We start from the raw sequence: 22,918 nt of genomic DNA, 5'->3' as shown, positions 1-22,918 counted from the left end.
CCATGCAGATGTTGTCCTTGGTTGGATTTGAACTCAGGACCCCAGCACTGCAAGGCAATAGTGCTAACCACTGAGCCACCGTACACTAAATCCAAAGGTAAAACCGCTGGGTTTTTTCCGATTCCGCTGCAGATTTTCTGTTGCAGAACATCTGCAACATATCCTGTGTGTGGGAACAAACGCATAGGCTACATGCACACGTTGCAGGATTTAGTGCAGAAAATCTGCATCAAAACCGCAGGTAAATGCAGGTAATTTCACAGGTAAAATCTGTACCTATGGGTCAGTTCACATGTTGCATAAATACTGCGGTTTTTCCGCAACGGAATTCATTGCGGAAAATCCAGTAGCAGCAAAGTGGATGAGATAAAACAAATCTCATCCACAAGCTGCGTAAATACTGAGGGGAAAAAAACGCTCAGAAATTGACCTGCAGAGCGGCATTTTATTCTGCAGCATGTCAATTGTAGTTCTGTAAATGCTGCTTATTTGTTGCAGGATTTCCCCATTGAGTTCAATAGGGAGGTAAATCCCGCAACAAATAGCAGTTGTGTTTTTTTGCGATGGATAAAAATCTCATAATTACCCAGTCTGTGTTCCTCCCTCCAGCGTTTCATGCCATGTGAACGCTGCAGCAAATCACAGGCTGTAGCGGCGGTCACATGGGATGAAATGTCACCTCAGTAGACTGGCCTGGATGATGTCAAAGGGCCTGCCTCCTGGGATGACACTTCAGCCCATGTGACCGCCGCTGCCGCCAATCACAGGCTGCAGCTATCTCCTGGGATGAAACGTTATCCTAGGAGGCCAACCTGCTAGCAGGCCGGCTAAGCGCTGCAGTTTTCCGCAGTGGACATTCCGGGCGAAAAACTGCACCAAAGCTTGGTGCGCTTTTTCGCTTGGAATTCCCTGCGGCGCACAGGGCGGATATGCTGCGTGCTTTTATGCAGCGTATCCGCCCCGTGTGAACTCAGCCCAATAGTGCATGTATTTATACGTTTTTAGGTGCAGTTTTTACATTTTGAAATAGGTGTGGTTTAATGCTACGGATTTGGTGCGTTTCTTTGTAAACTTGTCAGATACAATTCGCAAGTGGAAACGTAAGATAAATTAACATGCTGTGGATTTTAAAATACGCACCACAGGTCAATTTACGTGCGGGAAAATGACGAAACATGTAGATGAGAATATTTGAAATCTCATTTACTTTGCTGGTACTGTATTATGCTTTGGATTTTCCACAGGAAAATATGCGCGGCACCTATTTCCGCATCAAAATGCACCTAATTCCGCAACGTGTGCATTTAGCCTAAGTTCACACGTAGCGTAAATACTGTGGATTTTCTGCAACAGATTTCATTGCGTAAAATTTGCAGCATAATACAGTAGCAGCAAAGGGGATGAGTTTCGAACAAATCTCATCCACACGCTGCGTAAATAATGAGCGGAAAAATAAGATGCTCAGAAATTGAATTTTTTAATCCCCAGCATGTCAATTGTATTTGTGTAATCGCTGCTTTTGTTGTTGCAGGTTTTCCCCATTGAATTCAATGGGGAGTTAAAATCCGCAACAAATAGCAGACGTTGCGATTTTTGCGGTGGAATAATTGCAATTCCGCCGCTAAAATCGCAACTTAGAAAAAAAATAATCTTATACTTACCCAGAATTCTGTGCTTTTTCGTCCAGGCCGGCCTCCTGGGATGACGTTTCATCCCATGTGATCGCTGAAGCTAATCACAGGTTGTAGTGGTCACATGGGATGAAACATCATCCCAGGAGGCCAGCCTGCAGGACGGCAGAGTGACGCGTCACCATGGCTACGTAAGTATGAAAAATTTTTTTATGTGCAGTTTTCCAGCACATAATTTGGTGCGGTGTTTCAGCCAGAATTCCCTGCGGCGTCCAGGGTGGATACGCTGTGTGCTTTTATGCAGCGTAACCACCCTGTGTGAACATAGCCTTAGGCTTCGTTCCTGTGTCTGAGATCCAGTCAAACATGACGAAAACGCGACGGAACCCATTAAAGTCTATGGGTACTGTTGGGCGCTGTTGGTGTCCATCATGCAATGGATCTGGGGTTTCTGGTGTTTTCATTGCTCTGCTTCTATGACTGAGCAGAACGACGGAAACACCGAACGTGGGCAAACCCTCAAAAGCAATGCTGCCAATCTTTCATCTATTTACTTCAAGAGTAAAAAAAAATAAACTCAAAAACATAACCATTTGTGTATTTTTACATGTGGTACCATTAGCAGTACTCAATTGTGGGACATTTAATAAAAATTCATATACTTTTATATCTTGTTGTGAAATTTCTGTAATTACCTTTTTATTGATTTTATTTTCTTTTATGCTTTTTATTAAGTAACCAGAGCAGCTGTATCTTTTATACACTTGCTGTGCCATGTGCTCTCTGACAGCACGGAAATTAACCAATTACTGACTGAAGCCTTTTGAGTTTCCTTGTCATTCAGAAGCAGTTTCTTCTCCCAGGCTCAGGTTAAAGTGTTTCCAGTGACATCAGAGTTTCAGGTTCACTCTCCCTGTTCCTCCCCTCCTCTGTCATTGGATGGGAAACCTAAACCCTGCCAGTTACCTTTATGGTCAGAGCACATTGTGGGGAGAAGAGGAGAGACTGTGAGGCAGGGACTGCAACTGTTTAGTTTGGACTGAGCCCAGATGAAGCAATTCCTTTTAGGAGTCAGGGTGCCCTGGAGTAAATGTGGCCACTTCTCCGAGCTGTGAAGTGCTAGCTGCTTGGTTTTCCTGGGATTAGATGTGATCCAGATGGACGTGTTCTGAGCCACAATAAGTGCTCAAATACAGGTAAGAAGGAAGCTGTTACTAAGGTCTTCAAGGAGATGTAAACACAAATGGCTGTTGGAGACAGTGTGGCAGTATTTTCATAGGACTTTGTCTTAAATTGACACTTTATTGCATGCTGTTTGTATCTCTGAGGTTAACCCTATATCAGGTCTTGTTATAAATAGGTCTCCGATAACACAACACATGTAGTACGCATACTTGTAAGGAATCCTTGTTTGCTCACTATATGTATCTTTCCCATAGAGACCTCCTATATGGATCGGTGGTATGTGAAAAATAAAAAATACAATCCCTCACCCCACCCCCTCTTCTAAATTCAGTTTCCAAGATCAGCAGGAAAAATGTTTGCCTGTACTTGTACATATGTTTTTTTTTTAATTCCTTAAATCCACCAAATCCTTTATTCAGATAAACCTACCTCCACCCTAATACTTTGTAGTAACCAAAATTACCTCTCCACTTGTGATCCCCCTTTATAGCCAAACACAGGGTGTTGTATTTGAAAGTGATTTTATATAACGCTACGTGTAGTGTAATAACAATGGTATAAAAGAAGTTGTGTGCTACTTGACAAGCCTGTGTGGGTAATACAGTATTAAACTGAGCAGGAATGTTTGGAGGAGTAACATATGGAAAGTCTACAACAGATCAGGGTGATCTCTGTGTAGCCAGTATAGTAAAAAAAAAAACACCATCTTTTATAGCAGTACTAAGATGAAACATTAACATTTTTATTTTTTACATAAATGGGGAAAAAAAATACCAATAAAATGTGTGTGTTTTTGTCTGTTATCCCCCCCTGGGCACCACTGTTCAAAGGTCACGGTGATGTCATCTTGCCGTCATGGCCAAATGGTCAGGTGACATAATTATGTGACCACATTGTCCAGCGCCATAGCGGTTTGTAAACCGTATGGCTGTGGCCTTTGTAAAGATGGGACCAGGGTGACGTTTCCTACTTAAAGTGTATTGGTAAGATTATTATTATTTGTTGTTTATTTTTTATTATTATTATTGTTATTAAAAAATATTATATTTTTTTGTATATGGGGCTATTATAAGATAGTCACATGTAATGCGATTTTCCTTTTACATAGAAGAATGATGGTACAAGTGAATAACAAGCGAGACTTGGCATTGTCTCTTCACTCACAAGAAACCTTTGAATACAGCACGCGATATAAAATAATTATCATGTCATGTTTTGAGTTGACCGTTCACAGGAGAGAGACACATTAGGCCAGGATCACACACACCGGTTTTGATGCTGTTTTTGTGGCATTTTTGGCGTTTTTTTTTTTTTTTAGTCAAAGACAGGAGTGGACAAAAGAAAGGAGATGCATCAGTCTTTTCCTTATACCTTTCCTTTGGCTCAAAAGAATGAGCTAAAAACTGCATCAAAACTCCATGTGTGATCTTGGCCTTAAAACATTTGTACTGGTGGCTCGCTACTAGGTCTGGGCAATTAATAGAAAAATGACCGAAACCGAAAATCAGCGCAGATAACCAACGTCATCTTTGCATTTGGTTTTGTTAGGTTATTACATGCAGCCCAGCCTCTGCCATCAGTAACTGTATGCTATCCATTTAGAATCGCTGATTATGTTGAAAACTTGATTAACATATCAGCGATTCTGATTGGATCGCATACAGTTACTGACGTTTGGGAGAGCCAATGGCAGAGCAGGCTCAATGTGACGGCATCGACACTACTCCTCCAGAACTCCAAAGGTATTGCTGCCTGGAGTGCAGGGATTATCAGTTACAACACTTTCATTTTCCAGTTCTGTAACTCTGCTACCGGTCAATGGAAAAATCATCCACCAAAGCCCCCCTGTAGATAGCTCCACACACAGCCCCCCCTGTAGATAGCTCCACACACAGCCCCCCCTGTAGATAGCTCCACACACAGCCCCCCCCCCTGTAGATAGCTCCACACACAGCCCCCCCCCCTGTAGATAGCTCCACACACAGCCCCCCTCCCTGTAGATAGCTCCACACACAGCCCCCCCCTGTAGATAGCTCCACACACAGCCCCCCCCCTGTAGATAGCTCCACACACAACCCCCCCTGTAGATAGATCCACACACAGCCCCCCCTGTAGATAGCTCCACACACAGCCCCCCCCTGTAGATAGCTCCACACACAGCCCCCCCCCTGTAGATAGCTCCACACACAACCCCCCCCCCCCCTGTAGATAGCTCCACACACAGCCCCCCCTGTAGATAGCTCCACACACAGCCCCCCCTGTAGATAGCTCCACACACAGCCCGCCCCCCGTAGATAGCTCCACACACAGCCCGCCCCCCCTGTAGATAGCGCCACACACAGCCCGCCCCCCCCTGTAGATAGCTCCACACACAGCCCGCCCCCCCTGTAGATAGCTCCACACACAGCCCGCCCCCCCCTGTAGATAGCTCCACACACAGCCCGCCCCCCCCTGTAGATAGCTCCACACACAGCCCGCCCCCCCTGTAGATAGCTCCACACACAGCCCGCCCCCCCTGTAGATAGCTCCACACACAGCCCGCCCCCCCTGTAGATAGCTCCACACACAGCCCGCCCCCCCTGTAGATAGCTCCACACACAGCCCGCCCCCCCTGTAGATAGCTCCACACACAGCCCGCCCCCCCTGTAGATAGCTCCACACACAGCCCGCCCCCCCTGTAGATAGCTCCACACACAGCCCGCCCCCCCTGTAGATAGCTCCACACACAGCCCGCCCCCCCTGTAGATAGCTCCACACACAGCCCGCCCCCCCTGTAGATAGCTCCACACACAGCCCGCCCCCCCTGTAGATAGCGCCACACACAGCCCGCCCCCCCTGTAGATAGCGCCACACACAGCCCGCCCCCCCTGTAGATAGCGCCACACACAGCCCGCCCCCCCTGTAGATAGCGCCACACACAGCCCGCCCCCCCTGTAGATAGCGCCACACACAGCCCGCCCCCCCTGTAGATCGCGCCACACACAGTACCCCTGTAGGTGCCACATTGCCGCCAGAGCAGAGACCGGTAGAGGTAGCCGGCCCTACTGCTGCCACTCTCCACTCTGCTTCGACGTCACTCACCGTCAGAAGAAGGCAGTAGTCCTGCAGCGGCCTTCTCACTGGTGTCGATGCCGGCCCGGAGTGGACCAGTCCAGTCACCTGACCGGTCAGGTGACTGGACTGGTCCACTCCCGGGCCGGCATCGATCCCAGTGAGAACACCGCTGCAAGACTCCTGCCTTCTTCTGATCGCTGCTGCAGTCAGCAGCGATCAGCTGTTTTGATGCAGCGCCCAGCGGGACATTTTGCAGACCGCCTAGAACGGCGGGACAGCGGTGAGAAACTGGAACTGTCCCGCCGGATCTGGGACGGTTGGAAGGTATGGGTATACTACTGTATATAATGTATACCTCCTGAGCCTGCCTGCTGTATAATATATATGCTGTATGTATACCCCCTGGCTCTAAACCTTCTGTATACTAGTAGTATACAGCAGGTTCAGGGGTTTTATGATATACTAGTAGTATACAGCAGGTTCAGGGGTTATATGATATACTAGTAGTATAGAGCAGGCTCAGGGGTTATATGATATACTAGTAGTATACAGCAGGCTCAGGGGTTATATGATATACTAATAGTATACAGCAGGCTCAGGGGATAAATATTAAAGAGAACCTTTCACCTGCCCATTCATGTGCAGCATGTAATAGGCAGGGCTTCACAAACAAATAATTATTCTATCTTCCTCCGTTATGTACATATCGGTGCCATTATATTTGGCGCCCAATATGTAAATAAGCCCCTGAACTGTCAATGGGGCGTTTCTATAACTAAATGGCAAGGGGGCGTGATCTCTTCTCTCTGACACTGTCCAATCAGCTACGGACAGAGTCAGGGCGGCTTGCGATTTGTTCCCTCCCGTGAGAACATACACAGGCTGGTGGTTCTGCAGAGAGCGCTCTCTGTCTGTGTGTTCTCGCGGGAGGGAACACAGCGCAAGCCGCCCTGACACTGTCCGCAGCTGATTGGACAGTGTCCGAGCGAAGAGATCACACCCCCTTGCCATTTAGTTACATAGAAACGCCCCATTGACAGTTAATGGGCTTATTTACATATCGGGCACCAAATATAATGACACCAATCTGTAAATAACGGAGGAAGATAGGAAAAAAATGTAAAGTGGGACCGTGTTTGTGAAGCCTTGACCATTACATGCTGCACATGTATGGGCAGATGAAAGGTTCTCTTTAATTCAATGGCGTAGCATGCAAATAGGGGGCGTGGTATGCAAAAGGGGTGTGGCCTAAATTGTTCGATAATCATAATCGAGGTTACGTGCTCAATTAATCGTGATTAAATAGCTATTATTCAATAGGCTCTGCACAGTAGAATGCGTGCACATTTTAGTTCAGAGACCTGGAACTCTGAACCCAAAATAAGATTGAGTAAACCTTTACTTTAAAAAGGGGAAACATCGACTTAAAATACCAAAAACTGTATGGCACACAGTTGCATGCATTGGCCGTTAACTCCCATTGCAGCGAAAACTTCTAACGCGTGGCAAACTTTTTTTTTTTTACTGTGTACCACTGCATAGAAAAATGTGGTAGACCAAGCTTTTCTTTACAGTAAAAAAAAAGATATGCCGACGCATACTGGCCCAGTGTATGCCAAAAGGGCACTTTTTTTTGCCATATGCTTGGTGCATATAGGGCTATGGGCATGTTGGAGTATATGTCAGGAAATACTCCCGGCGTATATACCTCAGACGTGCCTTAAAAACTAGATGGGAACTAATGTTTAGAGCAAACTGTGTGCTTCTTTATGTATTGTATTTTTTTTTTAGCATATAAACTAGAATATATCCTCTTTAAATAGATAAAATATGCTCAGTATCTCATGGCAGGCTCGACCATCAGAAACTGGTGTACTGTTGCCATTTCAGTCTTTTTGTAGTATGAAGCGTGACATATGACACTGTAGGCTGACAAGGGCATGTATCGCTGGTCCTATGGTAACACGAGGATAAGGCTGTATCTGGGTGTCATTACTTCCAGTGGTATGAAATGGTGCCTATCATATATATGCCAGCTGTCAAGCATACATTTAGAAATGAAATCATCTGCCATGATGAAATCGTTTGATGTGCTGTTTGAGCCTTCATCGTGGGCAGATTTATCAAAACCGTCACAGACTTCCGAAGTGTATCGATTTAGGCTGTAAAGTTCTGAATTTCGTCAGTCAGTGCTACGCATTTTACCATTTTGAATTTGAGAAAAAAAGATGGCGGAAGCAGTAAGCTTATGGTGTTTGAACATATCACGAGCCTGGGATATCAGGATGTCCAAGAGTAGCTGTAGATATAGATTGCTAGGGGCTGAGACTGTTATGACGGCATCTATGGCAGGCACACTGTTATGGGGGCCTCTATAGCTTATCCTAGAGCAACTTTGGGGCAGTAAAAATTGTTCATGTACCTTCTATTTTTATATTAAATTGGGGGGAGGTTGGGAAGGAGGGATTGGTGGTTATGCTGTTGCACAAACAAATTCTGACTATACTATGTTTATTGAAATATTGCAGGGCTCATGATAAAGATGCCAATTTAAATTTTTGTGGCATTTTTAGGGTCAGTCATTTTTTTATTTTTTTTTCCAAAACGCACATTTTTTTATTTTTTTTGCATAGGTTTTTCTATAGGCCTTCTAAAACAGAAAAACGCATGTATGAAATGACACTAAATTTAAAACGCTACCAAAAACGCCATACTAATAATGATCACATCTAAGTCTGTGAAAAAATGTTAAAAACACATTTTACAGAGTATTTGCAGCCCATTTCTGTAGTGGAAAGTTCTATTAGGTGTGAACAGGGTTTTTGTCGTAAACCGTGTAGCACAGCGAGTTTGGCTCTGATATACCATCCTCCTATGCACTCATTCTCCGCCTGGATGCGAATAGCCCTTTAAATCCAACATCACACAGACCGGTTTGCGGAAGTTTTTGGCTCCGTTTTTTTTTTCCCGCTAAAAACTGCATTGAAACTGTGTGTGTAATCCTGGCCTAAAGAAAAGACTGATGCAAAAGTGCATCAAAACTGTGTGTGTGATGCTGGCCTAAGACACCATTCCTGCTTTTGGCGTAAAATAAAAAAAACTGCTTTTAAATTATTGAAACTGGACCTTATAGCTCAGACGGTTTAGGACACATTTCATTCAGTTTTACATCGAAGAACAAAATCTGCCCTACTGCATCTTTTCTGCAATAGAGGACATGGGAACATTGCAGTGTATGCTGTATACAGGTGCATGGCTTCTTAACAGTGTCTAAGCTCTATACTGTGCCAGTTTGATGTGATCAGGACACGCTTAAAGAGGCTCTGTCACCAGATTTTGCAACCCCTATCTGCTATTGCAGCAGATCGGCGCTGCAATGTAGATTACAGTAACGTTTTTATTTTAAAAAAACGAGCATTTTTGGCCAAGTTATGACCATTTTTGTATTTATGCAAATGAGGCTTGCAAAAGTACAACTGGGCGTGTATTATGTGCGTACATCGGGGCGTTTTTACTACTTTTACTTGCTGGGCGTTGTGAATAGAAGTATCATCCACTTCTCTTCAGAACGCCCAGCTTCTGGCAGTGCAGACACAGCCGTGTTCTCGAGAGATCACGCTGTGACGTCACTCACAGGTCCTGCATCGTATCAGACGAGCGAGGACACATCGGCACCAGAGGCTACAGATGATTCTGCAGCAGCATCGGCGTTTGCAGGTAAGTCGATGTAGCTACTTACCTGCAAATGCTGATGCTGCTGCAGAATCAACTGTAGCCTCTGGTGCCGACACGATGCAGAACCTGTGAGTGACGTCACAGATCTGCACTGCCAGAAGCTGGGCGTTCTGAAGAGAAGTGGATGATACTTCTCATCAGAACGCCCAGCTAGTAAAAGTAGTAAACACGCCCCGATGTACGCACATAATACACGCCCAGTTGTACTTTTACTTTTCAACACGCCCAGTTGTACTTTTGCAAGCCTCATTTGCATAAATACGAAAATGGTCATAACTTGGCCAAAAATGCTAGTTTTTTAAAAATAAAAACGTTACTGTAATCTACATTGCAGCGCCTATCTGCTGCAATAGCAGATAGGGGTTGCAAAATCTGGTGACAGAGCCTCTTTAACAGCCCCTGGATATATACATAAATGTTCCCATTCACTGGCCGCAAATGAAAATTTACATTTCTGGATTCCAGGATGCATGTGGGCTGTCATGTGGCTGTTTATAATTATAGGCGTATTCCCACCATGGGATATGCAAGCAGGCTTGGTTGTTTCCGCAGCTCCCATAGGAATCAGGCGGGATGAGGGTCATCGTAACCCGTGGATATGCCATAAATGTCAAATGTGAAAGTAACCCTTTAAAAAAGACTTGTCACTAGCTCCTACAAAGTGAGTTATTAGCTGCACATAGTTGCCGCTGTATCTGTGAGTCCAGTGGTATTTGTTACTTACTTCTTCATTCCCCCCCCCCCGTTGGTGAGATATTGCCCCCTCCTAATTTATTAAACAATAAGTAAATGAACCGCTGGCTAGCCAAATGGCCACCAGGGGTTCTCAATGGGTGGAGCTAGCAGAGAGCCTCTGATGCTGACCTGTCAGCGAGAGGCTGTTTCCTCCAGATACTCCTACGCCAGCGTCATCGTGTGAGACTCCCACGATGACGCTGTTCTAGCTGTGAAACATCCGGAAATATCACCAGTTGAATACACAGTCAGGAATAGAAGCTGTATACTATGATCACGCTGTGTTTCTGGGCGGGGAAGAGGAGAACTGTATGACGCTGATTGGACAGTGTCATACAGAAAACATTACACTGCCCAGAGTGAAAAGAAAAAATTACCTCCCATTTGGCAAGTATAGCTAAATTAGCATATTTAGAAAAATGCTCATAACTTTGCAAATAATAAACGTTTTTGAAAAACAAATCAAACTGTAGTTATTAGCAGCAAAGCGCCTATTAGATTAGTTAGGAGATAGGGAATTAATAAACTAGTGACAGATACTCTAAGTATAGGAATTTCCTCCCTTTATGTTCTAATCCAAGAAGGTACAGAAAGTGCTCGTATGTGACTATCGGAACAATATGTACAAGCTCAAAAGACATGGTGGAGAAGCAATCGTTCCATAGCTTCCATGTGGCTCACAAATGCTTTCCATTCCCACTTCTAGTAGTAGTTTAGGAAAGTCAACCGCTGCTCTTACAAGTGCACAAATGAAATCTAGTAAATGTTAGCAGAAGATGAATATCCATCTACTAGTAAGTTGTATTGTGTCGTGGTGGTTATTAAGTGCTATGGATGTCGAGGGCGGTCTGCCATATGGCCAACCCCCTCTATGAACAAGAGAGGATAGCTGCTCACAAATACTGACTTTTGCTCTGTTGAATCTGGTCTATCTAGGAGTTACATGGTTGGCCATTCACTTGACTGACTGCCATGTAATACTAGGTTTCTCCTACAGTGCAGCAGCAGGGAAATGTTTGCTTCGATATGTCTTACCCCCATGATAACGACTGATCGTCAGGGGTTAGAGACATTCTGTGGCAATCAGCTGTGAGGGATCGTTGAATAAATTGCAACATATCCTTTTTTTTTTTTTTTAGGTTAGCACTCATTTAAAACAGAGTAATTTAAAGCGTTGTTCCGGTTTCAGAAAATTAATGTTATATTTTTGTATAATTTAAAAGTTTATACAATTTTCCAGTATACGTTCTGTATGTATTCCGCACGGTTTTCAAGATTTCTGCTTGTTATTCAGTAGGAACATTCATTGTGTACTTCCAGTTGATACAATTCTGTCCATGATCATGTGATGGACACACAGGTGCTGGGATCGTTAGAAGACACTGCTCTGATACACATAGTGTATCGAACCATGCACCTGTGTGTACATCACATGACCACGGACAGAATTTTATTCACAAGCAAACCATGAATGTTCCTACTGAATAACAACCAGCAGAGATCTTTAAAACTATAAGGCGTTAATACAGAAAGTATATTGATGAATTGTACAACTTTTAATTATAAGAAAAATAACATTAATCTGCTGAAACTGGACAAACTCTTTAAGGGGTTTCGTACCCTGTCCATACCTACACCTACATAGTTTTCAGAATAAAAACATATTGGTATGTCACAGCATACAGACTTATACATCTGACGTAGGCCAAAAAGTGATGTGAACAGAGCTTTATTGTGTCTCACAATTGCCTCATCGCCAGACAATAGTGAAGTGAATGTGGTGTTACAAGGAAGTTGACTCTTCCTGAATTAACTGGCTGTTCTGGCTCCTTCGTAGTTGTAAATGGCAGGCTTTCATTTCTCATCATTTGTTTAGGCCTTCCATGGATAAAACATTCCACCTCCACCCCTACATTCCACCCATTGTGTTGACTGCATTGATTAGTCTGAATTACGTTATAAGTGGTCAAATGGCCAATAAATCTTTCATCTATTATACAGAAGTCTTCAGACGTTCAGATCTTTGACCAAATCTAAATCCAGAGAAGCCAGCTATCTAGACAGGGAAATCGCACATGATTTTCATATTCTAACAAAGGATACTATAGACACTTACAAGATCCTTTAGAATGGTTAAATGAAATAAACCTAGCTGGCACTACTCTAAAGTAGTTTATAGGATAATATATTCAATGTATGGGCGTAGCTATAAGTGTTACAAAGGTAAGTCGCACCTGGGCCCTTGTGCCAGATAGGTCCAAAAGGCCCCTCTACAGCATAAGGTCATACCAGTATTATAAATAACGCATGTTTGGTGGGGGGCTCTGTTCCCGATTTTTACATTGATGCTTTAAAGGATAATTAAACTTTCAAAAAACTTCTGACGTGTCATAGTGACATATGAGAAGTTTTGATCGGTGGAGGTCCAAGCACTGAGACCCCCACCGATCGCTAAAATGAAGCTGCAGAAGCTGTGCAATTTAGTTTCTGATCAACTTTTCTCAGAAAAAACAAGCAGTTGGTGTACGGGCCCATAGACTTTCCATTGAGGCCATACACTAACTGCTCGGCTCTCTGAGAAAAGGCCATCAGACATTATGCGACTCAGCATTCACCCAAGTGCTTGTGCAGCTTTGTTTTAGCGATCGGTGGGGTCTCCGTGCTCAGATCCCCACCAATCAAAACTTCTAACATGTCATAGTGACATATCAGAAGTTTTCTGAAAGTTCAGTTACCTTTAAGTTCTGATTCATGTGTTAGTTGGAGGAAATCACAATGTCAACCCCAAGTAAATGGTCAGTTTTTTTTTTGTTTTTTTTTGTTCTGCCTATACATTTCAATTATCCTTGTGCGTATACTGTATATAGTGCTGTTTGCTACCTTACATTTAGTAATCACATTTCCATATTTGTACTTTGTTTTATACTGTGTTGAGAGTTTCAGCCTGTTTTTCTAGCTTTTATTGTATCCTATTTCCTTTGCAACACATATGGATATAGTTATATAAAGAATTAGTAGTCGCCTGTGCCGTGATATGTATCCATTATAGTCTGGCCTTGTGTAAAATAAACCTTCGTTTTATAGCAGGTCCTCAGATTTCATACCCGCCCTGGTTTGGCATGCCTGCTCAACAAATGTCCATGTGGTACAGCAAAGCTCCGACATTCTGATGCACTGATTAAGAATTCCAGGCCCTGCAATAATGTGCCTTTTTATTATGCCTCTGCATAATGGCGAGTCCTAGGCATGCTTTAAATCACTGATAGATTTATAGGGCAAAAGCCTCTTTTATAAAACATTCACTGCTAAATTCCTGAGCTTCTGAATGCCACTATAGTTTCTACTGCAGTGCTATTTTTAATGTAACTTCCTTTGTGAGGTTTTCCACTATATAAAGCATTGAATCTGATAGGGTTAGTTTAGAATTATTTATAGTAGTTGTGCATTTACCACGCAGTATTATTTAACACTTGTTTTTATTTCGGTGTAAGGTCTTGTAAGGATCCCCAGTACATGGATGATGATCTTCTTCTTACTGGTGTTTAGTTTCCTGCGGTTTATAATTATTTTATCCTTACCATCATGAGAAAGGAGGTGGATTTGAGACTATTGGATTTCTAGTAGTTAAGGCTCTGTTCACATTACATTGTTTGAGCATTCCGTTGGAGGTATACGTCGGGAAGATTCCAAACCTTTACTTCCGATGGAAGGCCGCCACGTATGTCACTGTATAGGCATATAGAGTAGCGTAGTCTACTATGCTATTCTATTCAGCAAAAAAGGTATCATACCTACTATACTTTTGTCTTTTTTGACACCAAAGTATTTAGTATGCGAAGAGGACACCCTTTGTGTATATATCAGATAAATGGAGCCCTATGGATAGGTTTGGCGTATATGCCAGGAGACTTCTCATCTGCTGAACGTAGTTCACATACTCTATGTGATGGGAACAGAGCCTACGTTTCACCAAAAGCCTGCAGTCCGTGGCCTCTCAAAGGTTCAGTGGATAGATTTTAAGGTAGAGGTTCTCAACCGTTTCTTTCTCCAGAGCCACATATTTAACAAGTTGTGTTGAGTATTGAAGGGGAAAAAGTCTATTAGATGAGACAGCGACATGTCTGTAGCCCTAAGGATATATTGAAAAGGCGTGGCCATGAACTTGCAGTCTAGTGGTTTTGCAAAAAACAAACTTTTTGTAAAGGATCTGCCAGGCACAGCTTCTGTATCAATGCCGATAGGTAATCAGTCTGCACCTGCTTCTATGTCTGTGAGACTGACTCCATCTTCCACCACTCAGGATGGCAGGCTTAGGAGTGGGAGAGCCTATCACAGCCTGGCCAGACGGAGCTAGCTCCCACCCTCTGTCTATTTATACCTGCCTTTCCTGTTCCTCCTTGCTTGTGATTCTTCTTGTTTGGTTTCCTGGCCCTGCTTCAGCTTCTTGAACTATTTGTCCCTGCTTCATATTGACCCTGGCTTACTGACTACTCTCCTGCTCTGCGTTTGGCACCTCGTACACTCCTGGTTTGACTCGGCTCGTTCACTACTCTTGTTGCTCACGGTGTTGCCGTGGGCAACTGCCCCATTTCCCTTAGCTTCTGTGTACCCTTGTCTGTTTGTCTGTCGTGCACTTATTGAGCGTAGGGACCGTCGCCCAGTTGTACCCCGTCGCCTAGGGCGGGTCGTGGCAAGTAGGCAGGGACTGAGTGGCGGGTAGATTAGGGCTCACTTGTCTGTTTCCCTACCCCCACCATTACACTTTCTCCCTATTTTTTCGGGAATAATGGCACCCAACCGTGATTTGACTGCACCGTTAGAATGTACCCCAAGGCTGGAATAACACATGCACACATTTTTGAGCCAAATACATTAATAAATACAAAATGTCAGGCTTTCCTTTTTCCTTTCCTTCTTTTTGGATCCAGTCCTGTGTTTCACTCAAAAAACAGCCACACGTGGCTCCCAAGACACTGGTTGGGGAACAATGTTTTAGGGTGTTTTTAAATTAAGATAATAAAAAAAAATGTAGTCCAAGCCATGTGCACCGAATGTTAGAGTCCCTATGGTCCTGTATGTCACCGTATGGTGCCTCTGTGCGGCACCATAATACGGCATCCAATATAACATATCATGTTACCAATACAAATTACAGCAATTTTCATATTCTATTACAATTGTTGCAAATATATCAAATTCATTTTACACTAAAATCGGGTTCGTCATGGGGGTCGGTGACATAAAAATAAAAAGTTTAAGAACCCTTGTGCTTGACCAAGGACTGACAACAGAAAATTCCGGTATCGAGGAATACAGTCAGCACGTGCGCCCCTCCTCAGTAGGAACTAGTGAGGAGAGTGAGTGGAGTAATCCCTCAATGCTAAGTTCCAGGGTAACAGTCCTATGGGGTGCAATGACGAATTACTGCAGGTGACGTTTCAAGCAACAGAGGCTGTCACTTGTTTATCTGTATTTGGGGCACCACGACGACTTTTATATAAGAATATTTAAATTATTTTTAAAACCATGTGGTTACTGTTAGATGTGGGTCGTGCTCCTGAACAAGAATCAAGCAATGTGCCCATACGTAGTACTGTACCTCATCACAATCCATGTGTGCAGACTTGTATTTTTTGTTTTTGTTTTTCAAAACTATCACACAATGAATATATTTAAAAGCTAAAATATCCCAAGTTATCTTTACTAGATTACTGGAGAGGGGTCATTAATCCAGGGATTTTTTTTCTGAATGTCCTATTTGGAGGTGGGTAGGAATTTTTCACCCTTAATTGAATTAAAGGCAACTGCCTCGTCTGGATTTTGCCTTCTTTTGGATCAACACTGTTTAATATTAGGTTGAACTTAATGGACTTCTGTCTTTGTTCAATGCAAATGTCGTAAATATACTACAGAGTTCCAAACTGCCTCTGGAAGTAACATCCGTCCAAGAACTGTGCCTCGGGCGTCTTGAAAGGGGTTTCCACGGTCAAGCAGCTGCACACAAGTCTAAGATCACCATGCGCAATTGCAGGTGTTGTTTTGGAGTGGTGTAAAGCACGTCGCCACTGGACTCTGGAGCAGTGGAAACTTGTTTTTTGGAGTGATGAATTGCATTTCACTACCTGGCAGTCTGATGGACGAAGCTGGGTACGGTGAATTCCAGGGGAACGATACCTACTGGGATGCATAGGGCCTACTGTAAGATTTGGTGGAGAAGGGATAATGGCCTGGGGCTGTTCTTCAAGGTTTGGGCCCCTTATTTCCAATGAAAGGTAGTGCTACAGCGTACAAATACATTTTAGACAATTGTATGCTTCCAACTTTGTGGCAACCGTTAGAAACTGGCAACAGCCATGACCTCAACCCCATTAAACACCCATGGAATGTCGATTTGTGAGCCAGACCTTCAGTGCTTGACCTCAAACATGCTCTGTTGGCTGAATGGGCACAAATTCCCGCTGACACCTCCCAAAATCCTGTAAATTGACACCCATGGTTTTGGAATGTGATGTCTAACAAACTCATATTGGTGTGATGGTTAGGTGTCCACATACTTTTGACCATGGAGCATATACATAAACGCCCTATAAGTTCTCAGGTTATTCTTCAAGAACATGAAAACATTGACGAAGCACAGTCCTTTTCTTGTTTATTACCAATTCTCTTTTACTAACAGGGAGGAGATGCTTCTATGACTTCACATTAAAGGACAGTGACAGGGAGTTCACTTGTAGTATGTAGCGATGAGTCTAAGGGACACATTTATTGCAGGATGTTCAGTAATACCTAGGGTGCAGCTGAAGTGGATGTCATGTTAAACATACACTTCACAACCCCTCAGGTCTTCCCACGTTGCATCGTTACATGGATTGACTTAAATAATAAGTAAAGAACAAATATTAAAATGAATGACTAAAACTGCAATGACTTAATGAATGAGGGGTTCTTTTAAAAGAAGGATTTTACCAATAAAGTTGATTTGAAATGAGTGTGTGTTACCTCATCTTGTTCCAGCTGTGAACAACCAGGCAGCCTGACTCATTCCAGCGATTTGTCCTCTGCCTTGCGGCCGCGATTCCCTATGTCCAGCCACCGGCTGCCTCAGGTTGCCATGGAGACCACTGTCCACCAATGACGGCGGCCTATTTAACCCCTTAAAAAAAAAACTCAAATTGGCCTGGTCTTTATTTTCGTTTTTTCCTCCCCGCGTTCCAAAAGCTATAACTTTTCCATTTTTTTCATCGACATAGCCATATCGGGCTTGTTTTTTGCGGAACAAGTTGTAGTTTTTTATGGCACAATTTTATGGCACAATTTATTGTACCGCATAATGTATTGGGAATCTAAAAAAATAAAAAAATTTTGTGGGGTGAAATGGGAAAAAAACAGGTTTTGGGGGGGGGGGGTTTTGTTTTTACAGAGTCAGGCGGTAAATACTACATATTCACATTATTCCACAGGTTGATACGATTACAGTGATATCAAATTTCATGTTTTGTTTTATGTTTTACTACTTTAAAAATTAAAAAATAAAAAAATGTTTTGTGTCGCCATATTCTGAGAGCCATAACTTTTTTTTATTTTTCCATCAGTTTAGAGGTGTGTGGGCTTAAATTTTGTGTGGTGAGCTGTAGTTTCCACCGACACCATTTTGGGGTATATGCGACTTTTTGATCACTTTTTATTCCTTTTATTTGGAGAGCTCAGGTGACCAAAAAACAGCAATTTGGATGTATTTTTTTTATATATATATATATATATATATCTATATCACCTCTTAAATGCAGCGGTCCATAGTGACTGTAGCATTTTAAGCGGTTTGACAGAGGGAGGGGTCTCCCTCTGTCACAGATCGCCGACAGCCAACGGATTGCCAGGGCAGCCAGGTACCTAACAAAAGCCTCCAGGCCTGCCCTGGCTATATGCATATTAGGCCATGCCTCTGGCATGTTTTGCACAGTTTTACACTGACCAGCAATAATCCTTTGGTATACTAAATATACCAAAGCATTATATCTGTGATCAGAAGATTGCATTGTAAAGTCCTCTAGTGGGACTAAAAAATAAATAAACAGTTAAAGTTTATTACAATAAAAATTCCACTTTTTTCTATCAAAAGTGGTTTTATTTACTAGAAATATAAAAAAGATACACATCTTGTATCGCCACAATCGTAACGGCCCAAACAATAAGGGCTGATTCAGACGAACGTTGCGTTTTTGCGCGCGCAAAAAACGCAGCGTTTTGCGCGCGCAAAAACCACTTGACAGCTGCGTGTGTCATCCGTGTATCATGCGCGGCTGCGTGATTTTAGCGTTTTTTGCGCGTGCAGAATGCTCGTGTGAATCCGGCCTAAGTCCCATGTACTGTAAAATAGTACCAATGCAAATTACATCTCATCCCACAAAAAGACAAGCGTACATATGGCTACATTGATGAAAAAAATCAAGAAGTTACAGCACTTGGAATGTGGCGATGCAAAAACAAATAATTTTTGTTTTTAAGTGTTTTAATTTTGCGAAAGTAGTAAAACCTAAAAAACCTTTTATATATTTGGTATTGCCATAATGAGTAAAGTTAAGGTGTTATTTACACCGCATAGTCAACGACTGGAATAGCAGGCTTGTTGGTTTTTGTTTTTTAAAACCTTCCCAAATTTTTTCTTATAAAAGTTACTCAATATAATCTATACATCAAAAATAGTACAATTTAAAAATGTCTAGAACAGGGGCCCCTAAACCCTGTCCTATCTTTTTTGGTTCTTTCTGGTTACGGGGACCCGTTCTAGAGATAGGTGGGACCCGCATCTATTTGACATTTATGACATATCCTGTGGATATGTCATAAATGTCCCTGATAGTAAATCAGCTGCAATAGGCCTGGTCCTTGGGTTAATCCACATTCGTTTCTGATATATTCCCTTGTGGACGTTCAGTTAAATTACATCTTTGTTGGTGTTTCTTTGTGACATTTTTCAGTAAGTGTTTTTTTGTTTTTTTTTTACTTTTAAATGAGTCTAAGGGTATGTTCACACGGCTTATTTTCGGACGTTTTTTTGGACCGTAAACCACCCGAAAAATCGGAAGCAGAACGCCTCCAAACATCTATTCATTGATTTCAATGGAAAAAATGGCATTCTGTTCCGATGGGGCGTTTTTTTACACGACCGTTATTAAAAACGGCCGTGTAAAAAAAAAAAAAAATGCAAAAAAGTGCATGTCACTTCTTTGAGACGTTTTTGGAGCAGTTTTTCATTGACTCACATCCAGTCAGCTGCTAAATCTGGTATTCTAAGGCCTGATTCACACGAACGCTGCGCATCTGGGACGTGAAAAACTGCCGTTTTTCACGTACGAGGTGCATCCGTGCTAAGCGCTGCGGGATGTGATGTCACGCATCCCCAATAGTTGAGTCTATGGAGGGATGCGTGATGCATGAAAAGAACAGACATTTTCCCACGGACCCTTCACATGGTCCGTTGAAACCACGGCTGTGTGAACGGCCACATTGAATAATATAGGTCCGTGGGACGGCCGCTGTTTCAACACGCTCGTGTGAATCAGGCCTAAGAGGACTGGACGAGCGATGCCCCTAATTAATTTTCGTTGGCAGACCTTTTTTTATTTTTTTAATTTTTTTTTATTTTTATTTTTTTTAAACTTGTTAAATAGTTTGGTGTGTTTTACAAAAAAAATTAACCCTATCATTATTAGGCTATCAGCCAGGAGTTATAAGTCAGCTATATAATGGTAAATAACTGCGGCTGCGTTCACATCTGCGTCAGGGCTCCGTTCCGACTGAGCTTTCCGTCGGAACGGAGCCCTGACTGAAACAAATGGAAACCATAGGTTTTGCATCACCATTGATTTAAATCGTGACGGATCCGGTGCCAATGGTTTCCATTTGTCTCCGTTGTGCGAGGGTTCCGTCGTTGTGATGGAATGAATAGCGTAGTTGAATACGGTATTGATTCCGTCAAAACGACGGAAGCCTTGCACAACGGAGACAAACAGAAACCATTTGCACCTGTTCAGTCACCATTGAAATCAATGGTGATTGAAACGGAAACCTATGGCTTCCATTTGTGTCAGTCAGGGCTCTGTTCCGACGGAAAGCTCAGTCGGAACGGAGCCCTGACGCAGATGTGAACGCAGCCTAAATGTAAAAAAGTAAGGTGTTAGGGTATTTTCACATGCAGTGTTTTCAGGCGTATTTCGGGGCATTTACACCTGAAAAAATTGAAGCTGAAGGCCTACAAACATCTGCCCATTGAAATCAATAAGAAAAACAGCATTTAGTTCATACAGGACGTCTTTTTACGCCGCTGTTTTATAAAATGGAGCGGAAAACTACGCTCCGTAAAAAAGTAGCATGTCACTTCTTGAGGCGTTTTTTTAAGATGATTTTCCATTGAACACTATGAAAAATGCCTCCAAAAGAAGCCTGAAAATAAGCTCTAAATTAAAAGAAGCTTAATTTTCAGCTTCTCAAAACGCCTGAAAATCAGAGGCTGTGTTTTCTGAAAACAGCTCCGTATTTTCAGAAGTTTTTTAGTAAGCGTGTGAACATACCCTTAATGGAGTGTCTTCTGGTTCTAAGTATGCTTTAAATCATCGAATTACAACTTCCATTTTAACAATGGTGCTTTGCTTGGGGTTGGTCGCCCCCATTACTACATTGTGTTGTAGATATCATCCATTATAAAAGTTTGAGAAAGCCAATAATCCGTGGACTGTTCATCAATTTTACCCAATGGATGTCAGGCATAATTACCCTGAAAAGGTAAAAACCTGATTTCGTTTTCCCATTATTATTCTTGTTTATTTTTTAGCGCCATTAACTTCCAGGGCACTGTGCATTTGAAATATAGAGGGGTTTAACCCCTTCCAGACGTATGACGTATACTTACGTCATAGCCAGTAGGGAAAGTATGGAGCGGCTCATGAACTGATCCCGCTCCATATTACCCAGATGTCGGCTGTACGATACAGCCGACACTTCACTGTAACGTGGGGTATCGCTCAATTAACCCCTTAGATGCCGCATTAAAAAGTGACCGTGGCATCTAAGCAATTAGAAAGATGGGGGGGCCCCCTCTCACAGCCCAGTGGGCCCTCCTGCGACACGATTGAAGCACCAAGGTCTTCCATCTTTGTACTCCTATTAAGTCTGTCAGGATTACGATATACTGCAATACATTAGTATGTAGGGGGACTTTAAAAAAAAAAAAATCTTTATTTTACTTTTTTTAAAAAAAAAATGTTTTTTTTTCCTCATTCCACCCCACAAATAATTTTTCCCCAGTTTCCTACTACACTCTATGGTACAAAGCCCTGATACGGCTTTATCAATGGAAAAATAAAAAATATGACTTTTGGAAGGTGGGGAGAAAAAAACGAAAATGAAAAATGGCTGCAGCGGAAAGGGGTTAAATACATAACATGAATAAACAATAAAAACATGCAAATACAATAAACATGAGTTTACGGAGTGACAGACTGGTACAGCAGGACAAAGGATCCTGGCTGCTAGGCCTTGCCGTCTATGAGACAGTGGGTGAGGGCAGAAGCTGTTTATACAGTTTTGTAGTAAAGGCAAGGTTAATGCATGTTGTAAGCTTTACTTTAGAAGTGCGTTTTTAGGTTGCTTTTCAAAGTTTGGTGGGGGAGAGTCTGAAGTGTTGGGGTAGTGAGTTCTGGTATGTTGCATATGATGGAGAAATCTTGGAGACCATGTGTAAAGGATCTGCCAGACACAGCTTCTGTGTCAACGCCCGTGGGTAATCAGTCTGCACCTGCTCCTAAGGGCAGATTCAGACGAACATTGCGTTTTTGCGCGCGCAAAAAACGCTGCGTTTTGCGCGTGCAAAAACCACTTGACAGCTGCGTGTGTCATCCGTGTATGATGCGCGGCTGCGTGATTTTCGTGCAGCCGCCATCATAGAGATGAGTCTAGTCGACGCCCGTCACTGTCCAAGGTGCTGAAAGAGCTAACTGATCGGCAGTAACTCTTTCAGCACCCTCGACAGTGAATGCCGAACACAACATCGAGAAACCTGTTAAAAAAAAAAAGAAAAAGTTCGTACTTACCGAGAACTTCCCTCCCGGCCGTTGCCTTGGTGACGCGTCCTTGGTGACGCACCTCTCGACATCGGGCCCCACCTCCCTGGATGACGCGGCAGTCCATGTGACCGCTGCAGCCTGTGCTTGGCCTGTGATTGGCTGGAGCTGTCACTTGGACTGAATTGTCATCCCGGGAGGTCAGACTGGAGGAAGAAGCCGGGAGTTATCGGTAAGTCAGAACTTCGTTTTTTTTTTTACAGGTTCATGTATATTGGGATCGGAAGTCACTGTCCATGGTGCTGAAACAGTTTAACTCTTTCAGCACCCTGGACAGTGACTATCTCCTGACATCGCGTACCGGAAATTTTTTTGCCGGGTTCGGCCAAAACGAGTTCGGCCGAACCCGGTGAAGTTCGGTTGCCCGGGTTCGCTCATCTCAAAGACACTCCGTTTGGATGTTTGGAAACAGAAAAGCATGTGGTGCTTTTCTGTTTACATTCATCCTTTTGACAGCTG

At 43.0% G+C, this 22,918-nt stretch overlaps 1 protein-coding gene across 1 annotated transcript in view; it reads left to right on the top strand.

Moving 5' to 3' along the window:
• The first annotated feature begins 2,604 nt into the window (after window positions 1-2,604).
• Window positions 2,605-22,918, top strand: part of SHROOM1 (shroom family member 1) — a 58,966-nt gene continuing 38,652 nt past the window's right edge. The window contains exon 1 of the mRNA XM_075856464.1: window positions 2,605-2,827. The gene's annotated coding sequence lies outside the window, so the exon portion shown is untranslated. The remainder of the gene's footprint in view (window positions 2,828-22,918) is intronic.

The sequence above is a fragment of the Rhinoderma darwinii genome, chromosome 3 (assembly GCF_050947455.1).
Source record: "Rhinoderma darwinii isolate aRhiDar2 chromosome 3, aRhiDar2.hap1, whole genome shotgun sequence".
Taxonomy (NCBI): domain Eukaryota; kingdom Metazoa; phylum Chordata; class Amphibia; order Anura; family Rhinodermatidae; genus Rhinoderma; species Rhinoderma darwinii.
The sequence above is the reverse complement of the archived record's forward strand: the minus strand, read 5'-3'. Positions and strand labels throughout refer to the sequence as shown.